Below are 19,463 nucleotides of genomic sequence, written 5' to 3' on the forward strand. Positions count from 1 at the left end.
TCAGATTTTTCATCATCCTGGGTTGGACTGGGTAATCTCCAAGGGCTCCTCCAGCCCTATAATTCCATGTTATTTACTGGAATGCTCAGAGCAAATACATCGTGGTTTATAGCTCTCTATAATTATAGGGTTCAGAGTAGGGGAGAACACTGACTCCTAAAGCAGTTCAACATCTAATTCCTGTTCAGTCACGTCAGGCCAGCTTATTTTTATATACTCAAATTTATGGCATTGCTGCCTTTTAAAGGAGAAGGTGAGGAAACTTCAGGTAACCAGTCCAGGTGAACAAGGCCAGAAAGCTATAAATAATAAATGAGAGTAAGAACAAATCTCCTACTTTTCAAGGCATGCTCATAGTAAATCCATAAGCCAGATAGAGCAAGTGATTGCTTTTTTGTTTCTTTAAATACATTTGTCAGATGAGGAAGGTGAGGCACAGACAGATTTACATGATTTGACCAAGGTCTCCTTATAACAGAGCCAAGACTAAGACCCAGATTTCCTAAGTCTGATTCTAGTAATTCTTCCAACAATCACAATGAGTGTGCTTCTTTTGGAGGGTCATATTTCATTACAATTTCATTAGCAAAATGTTCTTTTCTGATGACTAGAAAAGGGAGTTGGAAAGTATCACTCTTGTTGGCAAGTGTTGGAGAGAGAGAGCTATTATTAGGTTGCAAATACCATTTTTGAATGTTCTTTCTCACTTTTTCAATATTTACAGAGGCAAAAGATAGATACATCTCAGGGACTTCATCACATAAGCTGAAATAAAAAGAGGACTTGCTTGGATTTACAGAGACTTATCATTATTTCAAATTGCATCAGGCCAAAAAGAAATGGGGTTTTGGAATGTCGTCATCTGCTCTGTCCCTTCATTACAAGGCTTGGTTGTAACTCCTGCTGACTCTTTCATCTGAGCACATTTACAATTTTGCTTTACATGACTCATCTTAAACTTTATTATCAAATTTATTGTAATAACACTGGTTGACAACACTTTAAATAGTTGGCTTCCCATGATACAAGGCAATTAATTTTTATATTGCATATTTAATAATAAGTATTAAAATAAAGTCTTTAAATTCAAAACAGAGAGGTAATGGTTTTGGGGGTATGAGAATTAGATCCAGACAATATTAGAAAAAAATTGAAATGTAGAAATAACGGACAAAGAGAGACAGATAGGATAAAGGTGGTTACACATTGGAATGAGATATTGAATAAGGTTGCCCAAGTATTTCTTTTTAGAAGCTTTAAAATCTTAAATGGTCTGGTGGTTCTTATTACAAGGGAGTTACTGCATCAAAAGGCTATTCCCCTTCTGTTTTTTTGGAAAAAATAATTTAAAAATGACAAGACCTAGCTTAAAGGGATATTAATAGAAAGGGTCCATAAAAGAAATAGTGTGGGGTTAATAAATGATCCTGGGTAGACAGAAATTAAAAAAAGAGATGTATAAATCCAGGGGGAGCTGGGTCCTTTTTTGCCTTGGCAGTGTAGGAGGTGACATAGTGCTTCCTGAGAGCCCAGATGGATGGCAAAGTGCAGAGGTGGAGGCAGAGGGGCCTGCAGGGGTAATTACCTCAAACAGACCAGAAGGCATGTTTGTAACCTCACCTTTCCAACATGGAAGCAGAGAAGTTAAGGAAATTTCACTCCAGGCACCAAAAACCTACATTAAAATATATTTGTTTTCTCAATAACAAAATTGGTGATATTGGGCAGGTTCAGGACAGAACTGTGGCAGAAGCCCTTTGTCTTTTCAACCATATCCTTTCTCTACTGAAGTTTCAGCAGCCTCTGTCTTTCTCCCTTGAACTTTCTCAGGTCAAAGATGATCCTGTGAGTTCCATAGTTTCATTTTCTAGTGTTTATGAACTTTCTCAGGTCAAAGATGATCCTGTGAGTTCCATAGTTTCATGACAACACTTTATTTGAACTCTCTAGTTTTCCCATTTGATTCCAGGACTGCATTCCTCATAAGCCATTTTTATTTTAAATTAGGGGTCCAGTGCACAAATTCGTGCACCTAGAAAGGAACTATGAGCCATGAGACTGCAGTGGGCACAGGGGCGGGTCTTGGCTCATCCTCCACGCCCCTGCCTGTCCCCTCCTGCTGTGGCCCCTGCTCCTGCTGCCACTGCTCTCAGGTGCTTATGCCAGCCCTGCTCAGAGAAGTTAAGGAAATAGAGATGGCATCAGCCCTGCTCAGACTTGCCAATGGCATGGAGTGACTGGGGCCAGCGCCAGCAGTAGGTGTGAATGGCAGCTACTGCCCTGATTGCCCCTCAAGGAGCAGGGAGAGGTGGAGAAGCCCTGAGTGGCTATTGGGGCCAGCAGCCACCGCTCGCACTGGCTGAGGGTGCTGAGTGCCAGCAGTGGGGGTGAGCACTGAGTGGGACCCCAGTGCATGGGAGCAAAGAATTTTCAGTAAGCAACCACCAGAGGCATGCCATGATGACAGCAACTGGTGCCCTGCCTTGGTTTGGTGCCCTGGCTCACCTGCTCCACCATTCTGCCATGACCGATGCCCACCATATTCCATGCCTTGACACCTGCTGCTGATGCCTGCCATGTTCCACACACGCCCCTTGGTGGTCAGCACACGTCATAGTGACTGGTTGTTGGGTCGTTGGGTCATTTGGTTGTTCCATTGTTCGGTCTACTTGCATATTAGCCTTTTATTCTTTAGGATTTAAGGTAATGTCAATGAATGTGTTTCTTTACCCAGGGATATTTGTGTTTTCATTTCATGGTTAGAGACAATGGGTAAAAGCTTTGTCTCTTGTGACCTCAGAATCCTTTAAATGATGCAACCCAGACAATGGCTCATTCAACTTGGAGAAAGAAGCACTTTGTCACATAGCTCAGTTGCTTAAAGCTGCTCTATCTGCCTCATCCAACATTGCCAACTGCCCTAGCATATGTTCTCTGTTTGAGGACAAAGTCCCAACCACCTACCCACCCACCTTCACACTTTGCTGTGTCCTCATTTGGACTCTCACTGACTCTCCCAACATTGATTTGGCTACTTGTGCGATTCCGTCCTTGCCCTGCCTACCCAACTTCTCCCTGAGATCACCCTGGCCAGAACTTTGACTTCCTCTAAGCTTGTTCTTCCTCCCATCCCAAGCTGGGGCTTCTAGTCATCCCGTGACACTCTTCCTTCCCTATATACCTGTACCCCAGGGGCTTCTTACCACCTGGGCTTCATCCTGTGGGCAGGGCTCCAGCAGCTACCCTGATACCAGGGGTAATGCTCTGACGGCAGAGGTACAACTGTGCCCCAGCCTGTTTCACCTGAGTAGTTTCATAAACTTCAGCCTAGTTGTAGACTAGAGCAGCGGTTTTCAGAAAAAAAAATTTTAAACCATGGGATCCTCCCTTTAAATGAAGTCTAAGGTGGAAGGTTTCATTTGTAAACTTAAAAATGATGATCTGCTGTACTTAAAGTGGGAGGCCGAAGTCTCACCCATTTGTCCCTCTCACTTTCCCTTTCTCACCCATGGCTATGAGAAACATGGCTTTGAATCCCTTTGAGTGGAAGACTCTTACATTACCTGCCATCCTTACCAATGCCATCCATATCTGTGAATCAGTTGCCAGCTCGCCCCAGTGATTATACATCACTGTCTCCTAATCATCAGCTTGAGTTTCAATGGTACATTTCCAGTTTCCTACTTACACTTCATCTCCTTAGCCCCCGTGCCAGGCCACACTCCCTCCATTTACCTTCAATATTTTATACTTCCTATGTAAATTAGTTGGATTTCACGGAAATTTGGGAATATCCTAGAATACTTTTGTAATCTCAACTCTTGCATAGTTAACCTGCCACCAGTTCCTATGATTACACCAGTTCTATGATTATACTATGATTACACCTCTGAAATCTCTCTTGGGTCTGAAACTTATTCTCTTTCCCCTCTGCCACAGCCTGGGTTAGGCTTTTGTCATCTTGGGAAGGGATCATGACATTGACTTAGTGTCTGACCTGAGCCATGCCTGACTATGGTGAAACCTTCATAGAGGTGGGCCATGTATTCCCCCCACTGAACTATGGGTAGGATATTTACAGGACTTCCTTTGGCCAATCATTATGATTTTGCTATATGCTAAGAGTATATTCTAAGATCATGAGGCTCCTTTAAGACAGTTAGTCATAGAAATACACCCCATTCACTGATTGAGGGAAATGCACTCCATTCACTGATTTGCTTTGTGTCTTCTCTTCTGTTAGAATCACATCTTCCTTATGTATACTTGCATAAGAAGAAACAAAACCCATGCTGAAGGAAGACATTAAAAGGAGCAACAGTGATAAAAGAAATATTAAAAACATGGTAGCAGCTGTTCTAGTGAGTGCAGAATCCAATGGGCAACCCACTGCCAGTGCCCACCATTCACAGAAGACAATTTACTGTGTGTGCTTTGTGATTCCCCATTGCAAGAGGAAACTAACTCATAGAAGTGATTGTTCTGTCTCCCACAAGAAGGCCCTTATTATGACAGAAGAGTTAGTTTCTTTTCTGTGGTTTCTTAAAGATTCTCTAATTGGGTATCCCTGCTGACCTCTGGCTATGGTATTGTCTATATTGACAACTTTGCTCTACCATTTGCATACTGAAACCACAGATGAGTAATGCACACCAACACAGAGCATGAGATACATAAGCCACCAGTATCTAAAAAGCAATGACCCATACGTTCACTGGAGTTCTCTTCCATTAAGAATTTTTCTCAACTGCATATAAGACATCTGCTCTGGATGTGGGTGGAGTTGATCTGTTGAGCTTACTAGATTGTGTTGGAACTTACTAAAACTCTACAGATATCTTCAAAATAAGCACAAAAGTTTCAATTTTTTGTTTTGAAAAAAATTTAAAATATGAGAAAATATGAAGGATAATATAAGTTAAAACCTATACTCCTAACATCTGAAAATATTAGCTTTTCAAATTTTGTCTTCTTTTTGCTTACAGTATTTAATTTAAAGAAATAAACCATTAGGAAAAAGATTAATATTTTCTTTAGCCTCTAACCCTCGGCCCCTCCCCTTTTCCCTTCCCAGGGACTACCATCATCATGAGGCAGATTTTCCCTATATAGAATTCATAGATGACATTTTTATTCTTTTAGTGACAATACAACTTTAATATGCACACTTATGTTTATATTTTTCTTTAAAAATCTAAAATACATCACTGCCTCTATCCTCCTTAACAAGGCATTGGAACTAGCACCCTCTGTGCTATCTTCAAACTGTCTCCTTCCCTCAACACTTTTTTATCAACTATATCTTAGTCCAAGCTTATTTTAATCACAGTTTCTTTCCTTTTGCCTCCCCCACCCCATCTTTCTCTTTATGTTACTTCTCTTATATTTATTTATTAAAATGTATTTAATTAGATTTTCTACCATGTTTTTAATATTTCTTTTATCACTATTGTTCCTTGTAATGTGTTCCTTCAGCATGGGTTTTGTTTCTTATACAGGTATAGTCTTTAGTAGTTCTTTCAATAAATACCTGAGAGTATATGAAAATGTTTCCTTTTGTTCTCATTCTTAAAGGATAGTTAGCATATGCATATTTCCAAGTTCATAGTAATTATGCCGCAGCCCTTTAAAAATATTACTCAGTTTTCTTTTGACACATTTTTTATTATTCACGAGAAATCTGCTATCGATGGTTCTTTTGTGGGCAATCTAATTTTTTCTCTCATAGCTTCTAGTTATTTCTCTTCCTTCTCAAAGTTCTGCTGTTTTAACATATAGAAGTGTTTAAGTGTATTAAATAGGTATTTTTATTTTGACACTTATCTTTCTTTACTCCTAGAAATTTTGCAAATTTTCTCCTCTTTAGTCTTTTTATATTTTATTTTATTTTTGGAAATCTATTAATAAAAATTTCATTTTATGTCCATGTGTTTTAATTATTTAAAAAATAATTTTCATGTTTTTATTACTCTGTGCTGTGTTCTAGGACATTTTCTCAGTTCTGAATTCCAATTCACTATTTTTTCCTTTAGCTGTGTTGAGCTCATGAGTTAAGTCATCTGTATTTTTCCCTTATAGGAAGAATATTTTTTATTACTTTTGAGTAGAGCTACACTTTTTCCTTTGGAATAATTCAAAGTTTTTCTAAAGTGTTTATACATTTAGTACAGGAGGCATTTTTATATATTTAGAACAGAAGGGAGGGGGCTTAGTGTGTACTCAGTTCACAATATTGATTACTTTTTGGATCCTTTCCTGAATTATTGTATCTAGTGTCATTGCAATGACCATGTTTTCCAAACCAAATACCAAGTTTCAAGGTCTGACAAAAGTATTGTTTTATAAGTTGTCAATTTATTTAAATGGAGTGTCTTATAAAATTATACAACAAATCACATTTAACAATTTGTTGAAATTAATAAAATTATAGGAACCATAACAATCCCACCAAAATCCAGACAGCAACAGTCACTGTGAGTAAACATCTCGTGCTGGCGACTCAAGCAGCTGCAAGGCCTCGAGAGTTCTTGTTTTGTTAAGTCTCTAGATGTAGGAAAAAGAGATGAAATGAATATGCACTTAGTGGATATCTTTTATAGAGTTTCTTTTTAAAAAATCTCAAAGAAAACTATTTTCTTCTGATTTGCTTCTTTCTGATCAAAGTAAGGCCTAATAAAACATTCAATTATTTGAAGTTTTTCTGTGGACTGATGGCAATTATAATGTTGGGGTTTTTTTTGTGTGTGTATATTGGAACTGAACATTTTTATAAACATACAAATTCTATTCATTGAGAAATTTATATCTCTTATTAAAAGAAAGTGTACAAAACATTTCTTCATCATTGCCTCAAATCATTTTTATATGCCAAGGCTAAAAGTCAGTAACATAAATAGTTAAATAAAGGAAAAAGTAATCTTTTCATTTTGTAAATGGGGAAGGCATCAGATATTCTTTGTTACTTTCAATACTCATGTTTGAAAAGCTTTGGTTATGAAGTCAGGGAATTATATTACACTTAAGAGCAAATGGCATATATAAATCTTCCTATGTCTTCTTGCTTATTAATTAATGTGCTAATGATGCCAAGAAGTTTCTTAGCTGGAAGTTGTGGTTTAAAGTAGCTGTTCTGGGGGAAAAAAGAGAGAGAGAGAGAAAAGCAAAAAAAAAAACCACAAAAAACAAAACAAAAAAAAACCTGGCCAGATTCCATTCATAAGCCTAGAGACTTTAGTACTTATCATACAATAAATGATTTGTCCTCATTTTTGGGAAACAAATGAAATTGGTAGTTTATGACTCATGTCAACTATAGAAAAGGAAATCACAATAAAATCTAGGTGCACCTTTTTTCAAAGGAAAATTGCAAAAATTACAAACAAAACAAAATAGTATATGCAATGCTTTCAAAGTTCCTAGGAGAAAAAGTTGCTTGAAAACTACAATTATTTTTTAGTGTTGTTACAAATGAGGCAGTTATCTATTGGCAACACTGCAATCAGATTTGTCCCAGGAGAGGTCATGGAAAGGGTCATAACGCCTTCCAAACCTCATTCCCTGAAATAAAAACATTGTTTCAGGTTGAATACTAGAATTCTCTTTGCAGAAGAATAGTGTAGGGGTAGAGATCTGCTTAGACATTTGAAAAAAGAAAACCTATAAGAAGAGGGTGACATCAATATGGACAATATCCAAATCTTTATTCTTTAGTGGTCTAGTCCACAAAATTTGTTAACATTAAAAGGGAATTAATTAGAGGAAATATTTTAATATTGCTATTTGCCCTTTCTCTATAATAGAAATGTCAGAGATGAACGGAAATTAGTAAGATGTATATGAAAATAATATATAAATTTATTAATAAACTGGGCGGGGATGCATGCAGGCAGTGTCACATCCCAGGCAGGCAGTATCATGTCCCTGGCCAGAGACGCAGGCAGGCAGCTTCACCTCAGCACTGGGTGGGGATACGTGCTGGCAGCACCACATCCCTGGCCAGGGACAAATACAGACAGCATCACGTTAGCACTGGACAGGCCTCCGCCAGGGGCTGCCCTGGGCCAGGCAGTGCAGCGGCCTGCGTGTACCTCCGCCAAGGGCTGCCTCTGCCAGGGGCCATCCCTGGACCGGGCGGCCTCTGGGCCAGGCCGCACAGCAGGCCTGTTGTGAACCTCCATCAGTGGCTGCCTCCGCTGAGGCTGCTCCCTGGCCAGGCGGCCTCTGGGCCAGGCAGTGTGATGGGCCTGTGTGTGCCTATGCCAGGGGCACCTCCACTGGGGGCTGACCCCGGGCTGGGCCATGCAGAGGCTCTCCTGGTGATGGTAGTCCCCACCCATCCGCTCTTGCTGTGCATGCCTCCTGCTAAGTGGTCATGACATTACAGCATCCCAGACAATTTGCACATTTTTCTATTATTATATAGGATATATTTCAAGGCAGAGAATAAATGGGCAGTGGAATAGTCCTTCTAAAAATAATTAAAATTAAGCCTAGGCTAGGAGGAATATCTGCTAATGTTGACAATTATCTAAATCTAATTTAATCGGAAGAGTGTTATGCTAAGCAAAATAAGCCATTCAGAGAAAGGTACCTGTGTTTCCCCGAAAATAAGACATCCTCAGAAAATAAGACCTAGCGCAACTTTGGGAGGAAAAATTAATATAAGACACTGTCTTATTTTTGAGGAAACAGGGTATCACATGATCTTATTCATATGTGGAATCTATTGAACAAAATAAACTGATGAACAAAATAGATCCAGACACAGAACTATGAAATAGACTGATGAATTTCAGAGGGAAGATGGGGGTAGCGGGCATGGGGGGAAGAGATTAACCTGGGAACTTACATTGTATTAGGAGCCCAGTGCACATATTCGTGCACCTTGAAAGGAACTGTGGACTGCAAGCTGCAGTGGGCACAGGAGCGGGTCTCTGCCCATCCTCCATGCCCTGCCCAGACCCTCCCACCGTGGCCCCTGGTCTCCTGTCTGCCAGTAGCCCTGCTCCCCCTGCTGCTCACGCCTGCTAACAGCACCGACCCCACTCACACCCAGCAGCAGCAGGTGTGAGCGGGGCCAGTGCCCTCAGTGTGCTTATCCTCCTCCTGATCACCCTTCAGAAGCAGGGGGAGGTGGATAAGCCCTTAGGGGTGATCAGGGCCAGCAGCTGCCACTCTCACCTGTTGATAGCGCTGAGTGATTGGGACTGGCGCTAGGCATTGGCAGCGGGTGTGAGCAGTGGCTCCAGTACAGCTGTGGGTGCAAGCGGGGCTGGCACTGGCAGCAGGTACGAGCGGGGCTGCCGCAAGCAGAGTTCCGGTGCTGGCAGAGGGTGTGAGTGGGGCCGGCACTGGCAGCAGGTGCAAGCGCCGTGTGGGACCGCAGCACATGGGAGCAAAGAATTTTCAGCAACCACCAGAGGCTCGCCTTGATGACAGTGACCAGTGCCCATCTTGGTCTGGGGCCCCCACTCACCTGCTCCACCATCCCGCTGCAGCAGAAGCCCACAAATTTCCGCTCTCTGCCACCTGCTGCTGACACCCACCATGTCCCCTGTGTACCCCCTGGTCATCAGTGCACGTCATAGTGACAGGTTGTTCAATTGTTCTGTGGTTCAGTCTATTTACATATTATGGAGGGAAGATGGGGGTAGCGGGCACATATATTGATGCATAGCTCATGGGCACAGACAATAGTATGGTGAAGGCTTGGGAGGGGCAGGTGCAGCGAGAAGAGGGTCAGTGGGGGGAAAAACAAAAGAACAAAGGGGACATCTGTAATACTTGCAACAATAAAGATAAATTTTAAAATAGTTAACACAAAGTCACATTAGTCACTAAGATTTAACAGGTTTTGATGTCTATTGCTGTCTCAGCAGATTCCTTGAGTTTCTACATCTGTGAAGATCTATCTTGCTCGTTTCCTTCCAGATTTCTGCCCAGGAATAATTTAGGATAAACATTCAGAAATACACAATTTCTTATGGGATGTAGAGGGCTCCCTGGGAATGCACATGGATATTCTTTAAATTGATGTCAGCTGAGTCTGAGGTGACTGGCATGGCCGTTCCCCAGAAAAGGTCTGCCCCCAAATGGCGGGAGACTCATCGGTACTGACTTCTTATCTTTATCCACGTGCTGGGAATGAGGGATTGAATAGGACCTTGGCCCAGCCAGGCCTTCCTTAATATGTTAAATCCAGTCCTAATACGGGGAGTGAGGGAATGACTAGGACCTGGGCACACCCAAAGCTCCTTTGATCCTAAGCTTTTCAGGGAAACCTCCCTTTATTCTTTTGGAAATAAATAGAGGTACTGTGTGGCTCAGGTTGTTGTCTGTCTCTCCAGGAAAAAGGGCAGCAACCCACCTGGGACCCAGCTTTAAATCTATTTCTGTGTTGGCTCTCTTTATTTCATATATTTCTCAACCCCCAGCTGCCTCTTCCAAGAACCTGTTTCATCTCTCTTTCGGTGCTGGACTCAGAGAAGGGAGATCCCCGCCATCTCAGTCCACTGTAGTGGATGTTAGCGTTTTCCTCTTAATTAAAGACAAAGGTTAAAAATGAAATTTACCAATGTCTTGAAATACAGGGTGTGGCAAATGTAGGTTTATAATTGTGAGTACATAAAACACAGTATTTGTATTTTTACTTTTTAAATATTTATTATTTCCCATATAGACAATTGTATATTTCCTGTATATTAATTAACAGTCTTTTTTTAAAGTAAGTTTTTATTGATTTTGAGAGAGGAAGGGAGAAGAATAGAGAGAGAGAAACATCCATGTGAGAGGAACATAATGGATCAGCCATCTCCTAGAGGCTGCCCATTGGAGATCAAGCCCATAAGCAGGGCCACCTTCTTCTTTTTGGGTCATTGCTCAACCACTGAGCTACACCAGATAGGCCTGGGTTAAAAACACTGTATTTAGTGTTTTCTGTACATAACTCTATATATCCTTGCACATTTTTTTTTTTTTTTTTTTTTTTTTTTACTTTGGGAGCAAGAACTTTTCATTTATTTGCCTTCATATTAGAAAGCTAAAGTATCCAGATAGAAATGATATTTAAGAGGGATATCAGAAGCACAGAAGGAGCTAGATATTGAAATCAGGTTTTTTTTTTTTTTTCTTTTTATTTTATTTCACTCTGCAACCAAAGGAAGAGTTGGGAGAAAAGCTCCTGTGCAAAAAAAATTACAATGACAATGCTATTTGTAGTGTCTGAAAGCAGATTAGATTTAAAGGTTTTAGTGTGAAAAGTGGATACTAATTCATTTTATTTTATTTTATTTTAATTTAATTTTAATTTAATTTAATTTTATTTTGTAGGAGAAGAGAGCTATAAAAGATTATTGGAGTTCCCTCATGCAGCCTTAACAATAGTGTGCATACCAAAAGCTCATGACAGGAATTTTATAATATTTTTCATCTAAATGAAAATCTCCCTCACTTTATTATAACACCAGATTTAAACTTCTTCAAAGTATATTTTTAATATTATTAAAAGCACAGGGTTAGTGTGAACTGATAGCTTTGTGTTGCCAATTCCTGCTGCAGGTGAATAACCAAGCATTCCAGTTTCCCTTGGCTAACCCCAGGCGTCCAAGCGGAGCAGGCATCAAAGAACAGCAGTCTTAGAGTTTTACCCAACACCCTCTTCCCACAGCATAATACTTTCATTTATTAAATACGCGCCTGGAAGTTTCCTCAAGAGTCATAGTCCCTTATGTTCACATTTTATAGTGTTGGGTTGTAGAGATGGACAGAGAGCATGCAAGGGATTCACCTTAATGAGGATTTGAAAAACACTCCCAGTCTTGCATCTTATTTCTAAGTGTACTAGTATACTTCTTAAATAAGGGTGAAAAATTCAGAAATCAATGAGGTTAACTAAATTCACTACCCTCTTATTCATTATTTGTATAGCACTTAAGGTTTTTTTTTTTTGTCTCATTAAAAACCTGGCTGACTACTATATTACAGCAATCCCTTTCCAGATAGAAGTAACATGTTCCATTTCAATTTTTGGCTCATTTGTTTTAAATATTTCTTCAGCAATACAAGAGTGAGCATCAAATCACCTCCTCTGCTGAAACCGGTTTGGCTCAATGGATAGAGTGTTGGCTTGGGGACTGAAAAGTCCCAGGTTCGATTCCGGTCAAGGGCATGTACCTTGGTTGCGGGCATATCCCCAGTAGGGGGTGTGCAAGAGGCAGCTGATCGATGACTCTCTCATCAATGTTTCTAACTCTCTATCTCTCTCCTTTCCTCTCTGTACAAAATCAATAAAATATATTTTTAAAAAAATCACCTCCTCTGAGGAATGAATGAACTGGTTTCAAGAGAAATTGAGCTAAGACCACCTTTGTTTTCAGTGTGTAAAAATCCTTAGATCCTACTGTATTTCAAATGTTTCACCAAAATGCCTGGGCCCTGCCAGATTTTTAACATCCTTAACTTTATCACATCAATGTTGCCTCCTTTTCCATCTCTTATTTCATTAAATTTCATTAACTTGTAGCAACAAGTCAAAAACAAAAAAGCCTAACACTAAAATGTAGTTCCTTGTATACAACATGCACTCCAGAGGAAGCGGGGATGAAGAGATGGTACAGGGAGAGGCTGTTGAAAATTAGAGGTCATGTTTTTATGACCTCTAATTTTAGTGCTTGGTTCCATTCATTGAGTTTTGGTTTTCTTTAGTCCTGGGAAAGGAATTTATGCTCATTTTTCTGATTGAGTTAGCTATCTCTAAATAGAGTGAAATAATTCAGAAACTGCTATTTCAAAGACTTTAGGAAATATGGGGAAGAAAGTAAAAAAAAATAAGTGGCCCACAATTTGAAGCCTGCTTTTCCTACAGAAAAGTTGCCAAGGTTGCACTGCAGCAGCCGAAGGTTAGATCTGCAGTCTAGGAAGGAACTCACTTCTTCCAGGCATGTTCAAGGAGAAGCTGTCAGGGGCCTCCTGCATGAGTCAGGTCACTGCCATTGCTGCCTCTGTGTTCCAGGACAGCTGTATTAGTTTCCTAGGGCTGCTGTAAGAAGTTACCACACATGTGGCTTAAACAACACAAAAGTGTTCTTTCATAATTCTGGAAGCCGGAAGTCCAAAATCAGTTTAAATCAACCTAAATTGAGGTGTTGACAGGGCTGTGGTCCTTTGAGAAGTTCTAGGGGTGAGTCTTTATCTGGTCACTTCCAGCTTCTGGTGGCTGCCAGCATTCCTTGATTTTTGGTTCCATAACTCCACTCTCTTGTCTCTTTGGTCACATTGCCTTTTCTTCTTCTGTTTAAAATTTCCTTCCACTTCCTTCTTCTAACATGTGGCTTCACTTTTAGGGACCATCCAGATAATCCAGAATAAGCTCTCCATTTTAACATCCTTAACTTTATCACATCAGCAAAATTTTTGTCACATAAGTGGATACTCACAGATTCCAGGGATCAGGTTGTGGACTTTTTGGATAGCTATTATTCAGTTGACCATAAAACCCATTCTTGCTCTGGCATTCTCATTTCAAGGAAGTGGACTTGATAATCATCTCTCTGAAAATTAGTTTAATTCCACATAATGATGAACCCAGTTTAGTTGTAGTTCTAAGGCCAGACTGAGGGATTACATTATGTAATGATTTATATTAGGATTTTTAAGACTAGGATTTGATCTGGAAAAGGTGTGCTAACTCCATTTAATCTCCATTTAATATTCAGCAGTACACTTTGTATTTTGAAGGATTCAGAATCATAGGCTGTTTCTTATTATGTAACACTTGTCTGCCCCTGCTGTTAAAACACATGCATGAAAAAGGATACCTAACTTTGCATAGGGAGGCAGAGGAGAGGTAAGTGAGAATTACAAATAAAAATGGGAGATGATAAGAAGAGATGGCATTTGGACTGGGCCTTGAAGGATGGGCATCTTTTAGGAAACCATTAATGGTCATTTCTCCCTACTAAGACTGACTTACAGGGCATCTCATAGTCTTCAGTATCTACCTTTGCTTTTCACTGTCTTAATCCTTCTCACATTGTTTCCAATAGTTTTTTTTTTTAATCTGGCTATCTCCCTTATTAGGCTGAGGACAAAGGTTTCTCTTGTTTGTTCCCTTAGAGATCCCTAACATGTGGCATAGTGCCTGGCATACAGTAGAAGCTCAATAAATATGTGTTAGATTGAATGAATGAGTGAAGAGAAGAAAATAGGAAGGTTGGGGTAGAGGATTAGCACAAAGAAATGCTTGAAGGCAGAGAAATTTTGTGCAAATCAATATGGTGAATGTCACAATGAGAAAAGTTGGGTAGGGTGAGTAACTTGGCTTGGAGGATGACTTAGTAGAAAGGAAGGGACAAAATGGGTGCTCTGTTCTCCCTGACACTGGCAGTATTCCTGTGGCCATTTTTGGCAGTGTGAAGAAAGTGGGGGTAATTCCTGGCAGAGCACACCTATTGATGTGAAAGGTAGTGTGGTAGAGGGGATAAGAACATGGGCTTTGCAGCTCAAATCCTCACTCTGTGTGAGATTGGGCACTTACACCCTCTGAGCTGTGGTTTTATTGACTGTAAAATGAAGATATATCTAACAGCTATAACCTATGGATAAAGAAGACAAGTCATGTAATGAGTGCAATACAGTGCCTGAAATCTAGACACGCTATCATTTATGTGATTATAAATCATTTATGTTAAGTTCCTTGCAGGAGTGATCCCAGCCACACCTTGTTGCTGGGTTTGCCTTGGTCAGCAATTCTGATTGGGGCTGACATCCGACCTAAGCCTTTCCTTGTTCCTAGTCACCAGGAGCAGCTAGTGGCTTGTGTGACTTGTTAGGTCCCAGAGCAACCTTGAGGGGAAACTGGAATTTTAGATGTCTAGCTTAAGGACTATAAGACCCTTTGTGCAAGCAGAAGCAGCAATAAGGCCTTTTCTAAGGACTAAGTGTTGGCCCTGGGTCCACAGCCTACCTCCAACTTTTAAACCTTGTCTTGTAGCCCTGAGAAGCAGAGCAAAGGGGCACTGGGAGCTTTGACTCATCCTAGCTCCACCTGAAAAAGGGTCAACCGAGGTAAGCTTTGGTGTCATATCTGATTTTAGAGCCAGTTTATGGCTTTGGGCCTACCTCTCAAAGATATTAGATCAGGGATCAGAGCCAACGGGACCTTTCCCACTGTTAAAACTGGAATTAATTCTAAGTAACAACACAGAAATCTTTACCATTGTTCCTCCCGGTGTCTGTCTTGCATGCTGAAATATAAAACTTGAATACAAATTTTGGAGACAAGCTAGTTGGTTTCAATGTCTTTGCCCTCAGGGTGAGGGTTGTTTAGTGGGTTTCCTCCTTAGCGAGAGGGTTGAAGGTCAGGAGGAGCAGTGCATTGCAGAGTACTTGATGGACTGGGTAAAACCTATTTAGCCATTGGAATATTTTTTAAAATAGATGAGGTCCTCTCCAGAGTTCTAATTAAAAATCAATGTGATATATAATTAAATTCTAGTGATCACATATGCACCAGCTTGTCTCTTTAGCTTTTAGAGCAGGAATGCTATTATTGATCAACTCTGGAGCCCTGCGAGGTTGTCAATATATGTCTCGTCTGAGGGTCAGGTGGCTTCTCAGAGACTGGCTATGTCCAAGCACCAAACCTGAAGGACACTTCCACTAACTCCAGCAAAGGGTCTGATGTCCCCTGGTCATTTAAATGCTCTGCCCAGAAGGCCAGGACCAGTCCACATTTTCTACCCTACCTTCCATCTCTCTGAGAAGTAAGTTTCCAAAAAGGAGTTTAGAAAGAGAAAGGACGCAGATCAATGTTGTCCAGACTCAATCTGTCATTTCAGTTTCTCTTACACTTTCCCACCTGGGACAAGTCCTTCTCATTATTTTCAATAAGGCTGTCAGGTACAAAAAAGAGCTGAGTCAGAAAGACTAAGGAACACACTAGTTACAGACTTCTGTGAAGGAAGCTTGCACCTTTAGGTAGTCCAGGCCAGTACTAACATCCAACCTACTACTTTACATAGAAAAATTTTATTGACATTTTCCCATTTCTTTAAAAATAAGTATATTGGTGTTGCTTTGCTTGCATTCATTTCAACATCTCAAGCAATTTATTGGGAAAAGCTCATGTGTAAAGTGTCTAGTCCTCTGAAAATATTATACTTCTACACTTGATTTTGCCACCTTAGCTGGTCCTCATCACAATAGGGCGATGTGAGGCTATTTTTATTCCCACTTTACATATGACCATTTCCTCCTCTGAGATCCAGGGGGTTAAAGAAGTTCTTTAGGTTAACCCAGCCTCACAGACTTCTGGGGTGAACGCTGGTCTTCCTGCTCCACGCCCTGCACCGCCTGCCCTGTTCGCTGCCCATTCTCCATCTGCATCTCTGTGCCTGGGTCTCCTCCTGTCCACAGTACTCACACTCTCTCTGTAGGCTGAATTTAGTCAATCCGTATTTTATTTGTGACTTTCTCCTCCTTTTCTCTTCAGATTTTTATTATACAAATATTTATAAAAAAATACTTTACATATTTTTATTGTAAAGGATTTAAATTATGTATATGAGAATATAGAATATGAGAGTGCCCATTCAGGGCTTGGAACACATTCACTCCCACTGTCCTCCCGGGCCACCAGGGAGTACACCCCTCCCCCCCTTTACTTCCTTCCTGTCTCCTTCTCCTCTCCTCATCTCTCCTCTTCATCTGCTTTTTATAAGCCCTCTCTCCACTCACTCTCTTGCATATCCTATCTAATAAAAGACTAATATGCAGATTGACCATCACTCTAACACAAATGATGGCTACCCCCATGTGGTCAAAGATCCTGCCTCCATGTGGACACAAGATGGCTACCACAAGATGGCCAGGAGGGGAGGGCAATTGGGAAGGACCAGGCCTGCAAGGGAGGGCAGTTGTGGGCAATTAGGCTAGCAGGGGAGGGAAGTTGGGAGGGAGCAGGTCTGCAAGGGAGGGAAATTGGGGGTGATGGGGTCTGCAGGGAAGGGCAGTTGGGGGGGACCCAGGCCTGCAAGGGAGGGCAGTTAGGGATGACCAGGCCTGCAGGGGAGGGCAGTTAGGGGCAAATAGGCTCTCAGGGGAGTGCTTAGGGGGTGAACAGGGTGACAAGCAAAAGTGGATAGTGGCAGTCAGGAAGGCAGGCAGGCAAGCAGTTGGAGCCAGCAGTCCTGGATTGAGAGGGATGTCCAACTGCCCATTTTGGCCCAATCCCACTGGTGGGACATCTCAGTGGGACATCCCTCAAGGAATTCCAGATTGGAGAAGGTGCAGGCTGAGCTGAGACACCCCCCCCCCCCCCCAATGCATGAATTTCATGCATCTGGCCTCTAGTATTTAAATAAAATAGGATAATATTTTGCATAAAGGAAATAATAGTTTAGAAGAAGCCTGGCTTGGTGGAAAGCAATAATTTTATCAATTTATTTCCTTTATATAAAGGAAAAAGACTGGAGGCCTTAGATCTCAGAATGCTGCCATGGTGTAGCTGGGGCTAAGTTAGAAGGAGGAGATGATGCAGATAAAGGACAAGAGAAGCTTGTTAAGTCACCCTCCTAGGCTTTGTGGGAAGGCATGGGAAGAGACACCTTTGGTTTCTCTCTTTCCCTCCTTTCCCATATGCAGTCTACAAGCATATTTTCTGAGCTATATATTCACAATATAGCTCAACCCAGCTCTTTTTGATCACTTTCCTATTAACATCCTGGTCCAAGCTATACTCATCTTTTCTCTTGGTTATTGCTATGGTCTTGGTGCTATCCCAGAGCTGGGTTGTGAAATCACAAAAGCTGACTGTTAAATTTCCAGGAAGTTTACAACTTGGTTAGGTACAACCACAATTAAAAATTAAGTAATGCCATCAATGGATGAACGGATAAAAAAAATGTAATATATTACATAAAATATTATCCAGCTATAAAAAGAAGAAAATCCTGCCATTGAAATGCTATGGGTGGACCTTGAGGGCATTATACTAAGTGAAATCAAAGGAGACAAATACTGTATGATCTCACTTATATGTGAAATCTAAAAATATTGAACTCATATGAAACAGAGTAGAACGGTGGTTGCTGGAGACTGGGAAGTGGGAAGATACAAACTTCAGTTATAGGAGGAATAAGTTCTGGAGATCTGATGTACATGACTATAGTTAAAAATACTGTACTTTATACTTGAGAGTTACTAAGAGAGTAAATCTTAAATGTTTTCACTATAACAGCAGCAACAACAAAGTGGAAAATATATAAGGAGATGAGGTGTTAAGTAACCTTATTGTGGTAAGTATTTGACAATATAATTGTGAATCTAATCATATTGTACATCTTAAGCTTACACAATGTTATATGTAAATAAAGCTGGAAAAATTAAATAATATAAAGTTGTTAAATTATACTAAAATTCAAGAAAATACATATTCAAAAGCCATAACTTTCTAATTTTATTCCATTTGTCTATTATCTATGCTATTGAGGTTATTGTCATCAATAGTATTTGGATGGTGGCCAATGAGCATTTCTTCACTACTCTACTTTCAGTCTTATTGGTAACTTAAAATCAGCTATGGTGTGACTACTGACTCCATGAAATCAGACAACACTACAAATCAGTAGTGGTCAACAATTTTGAATATTTATTGTTGTACTAGTACTAGACTTCTAAGTACTAGTAAAAGTCCCCATCTTCTGAAGTAAGAACTCATCAGACTAGATGTAAGAACTCATCCAACAGTTTCCAACATCTGCCTTCTACTCTAATCTGGGTCAGTTTATCCCAGCTAAATACTATTCTTAGAAGCTCAGCTAAAGCCTCACCTCCATTATGAAACTTTCCATTTATTTTATTTATTTGCTCTCCTCCTTAACCTTAATCTGTTTCTATGTGTCTTTGATTGCACAGTAAGTTGTTGAGACAGAGTCAAGTGCTAAATTAGGACATACCAATTGATTCAGGACTAGGGAACTGGCCCAGGAGAAGATAATATTACCAATATTAGTGAAAACAGATATTAAATAACATGAGCATACTTGCCATTATTATTTGATGGAGCTGACATTTTTACATTGTCCTTTTTTTTTAAATAAATCTTTATAGTTCATATTATTACAAATGTTCCTCTTTTCCGCCCCCTCCGTTGATCTCCTCCACCAGGTTTCCCTCCCCTGCCCTTCCCCCCCGCATTGTCCTCATCTATAGGTGCACAGTTTATGTTCAGTCTCTTCCCACACCCCCCTCTCCCTTTTTCCCCAAGAATGGTCAGTTCACTCCCCTTCCATATCATTATATTCAACAGTTAATATTGTTCATCAGATTTTTTTTTTATTTCCTTGGTTTTTAGATTCACTTGTTGATAGTTACGTATTTGTTGTTCATAATTTTTATCTTTATTTACTTTCTCTTCTGAAAGAACCCCCTTCAGCAATTCATATAATTCTGGTTTGGCGGTGATG

Source organism: Pipistrellus kuhlii, unplaced genomic scaffold (assembly GCF_014108245.1).
Source record: "Pipistrellus kuhlii isolate mPipKuh1 unplaced genomic scaffold, mPipKuh1.p scaffold_m20_p_1, whole genome shotgun sequence".
NCBI lineage: Eukaryota > Metazoa > Chordata > Mammalia > Chiroptera > Vespertilionidae > Pipistrellus > Pipistrellus kuhlii.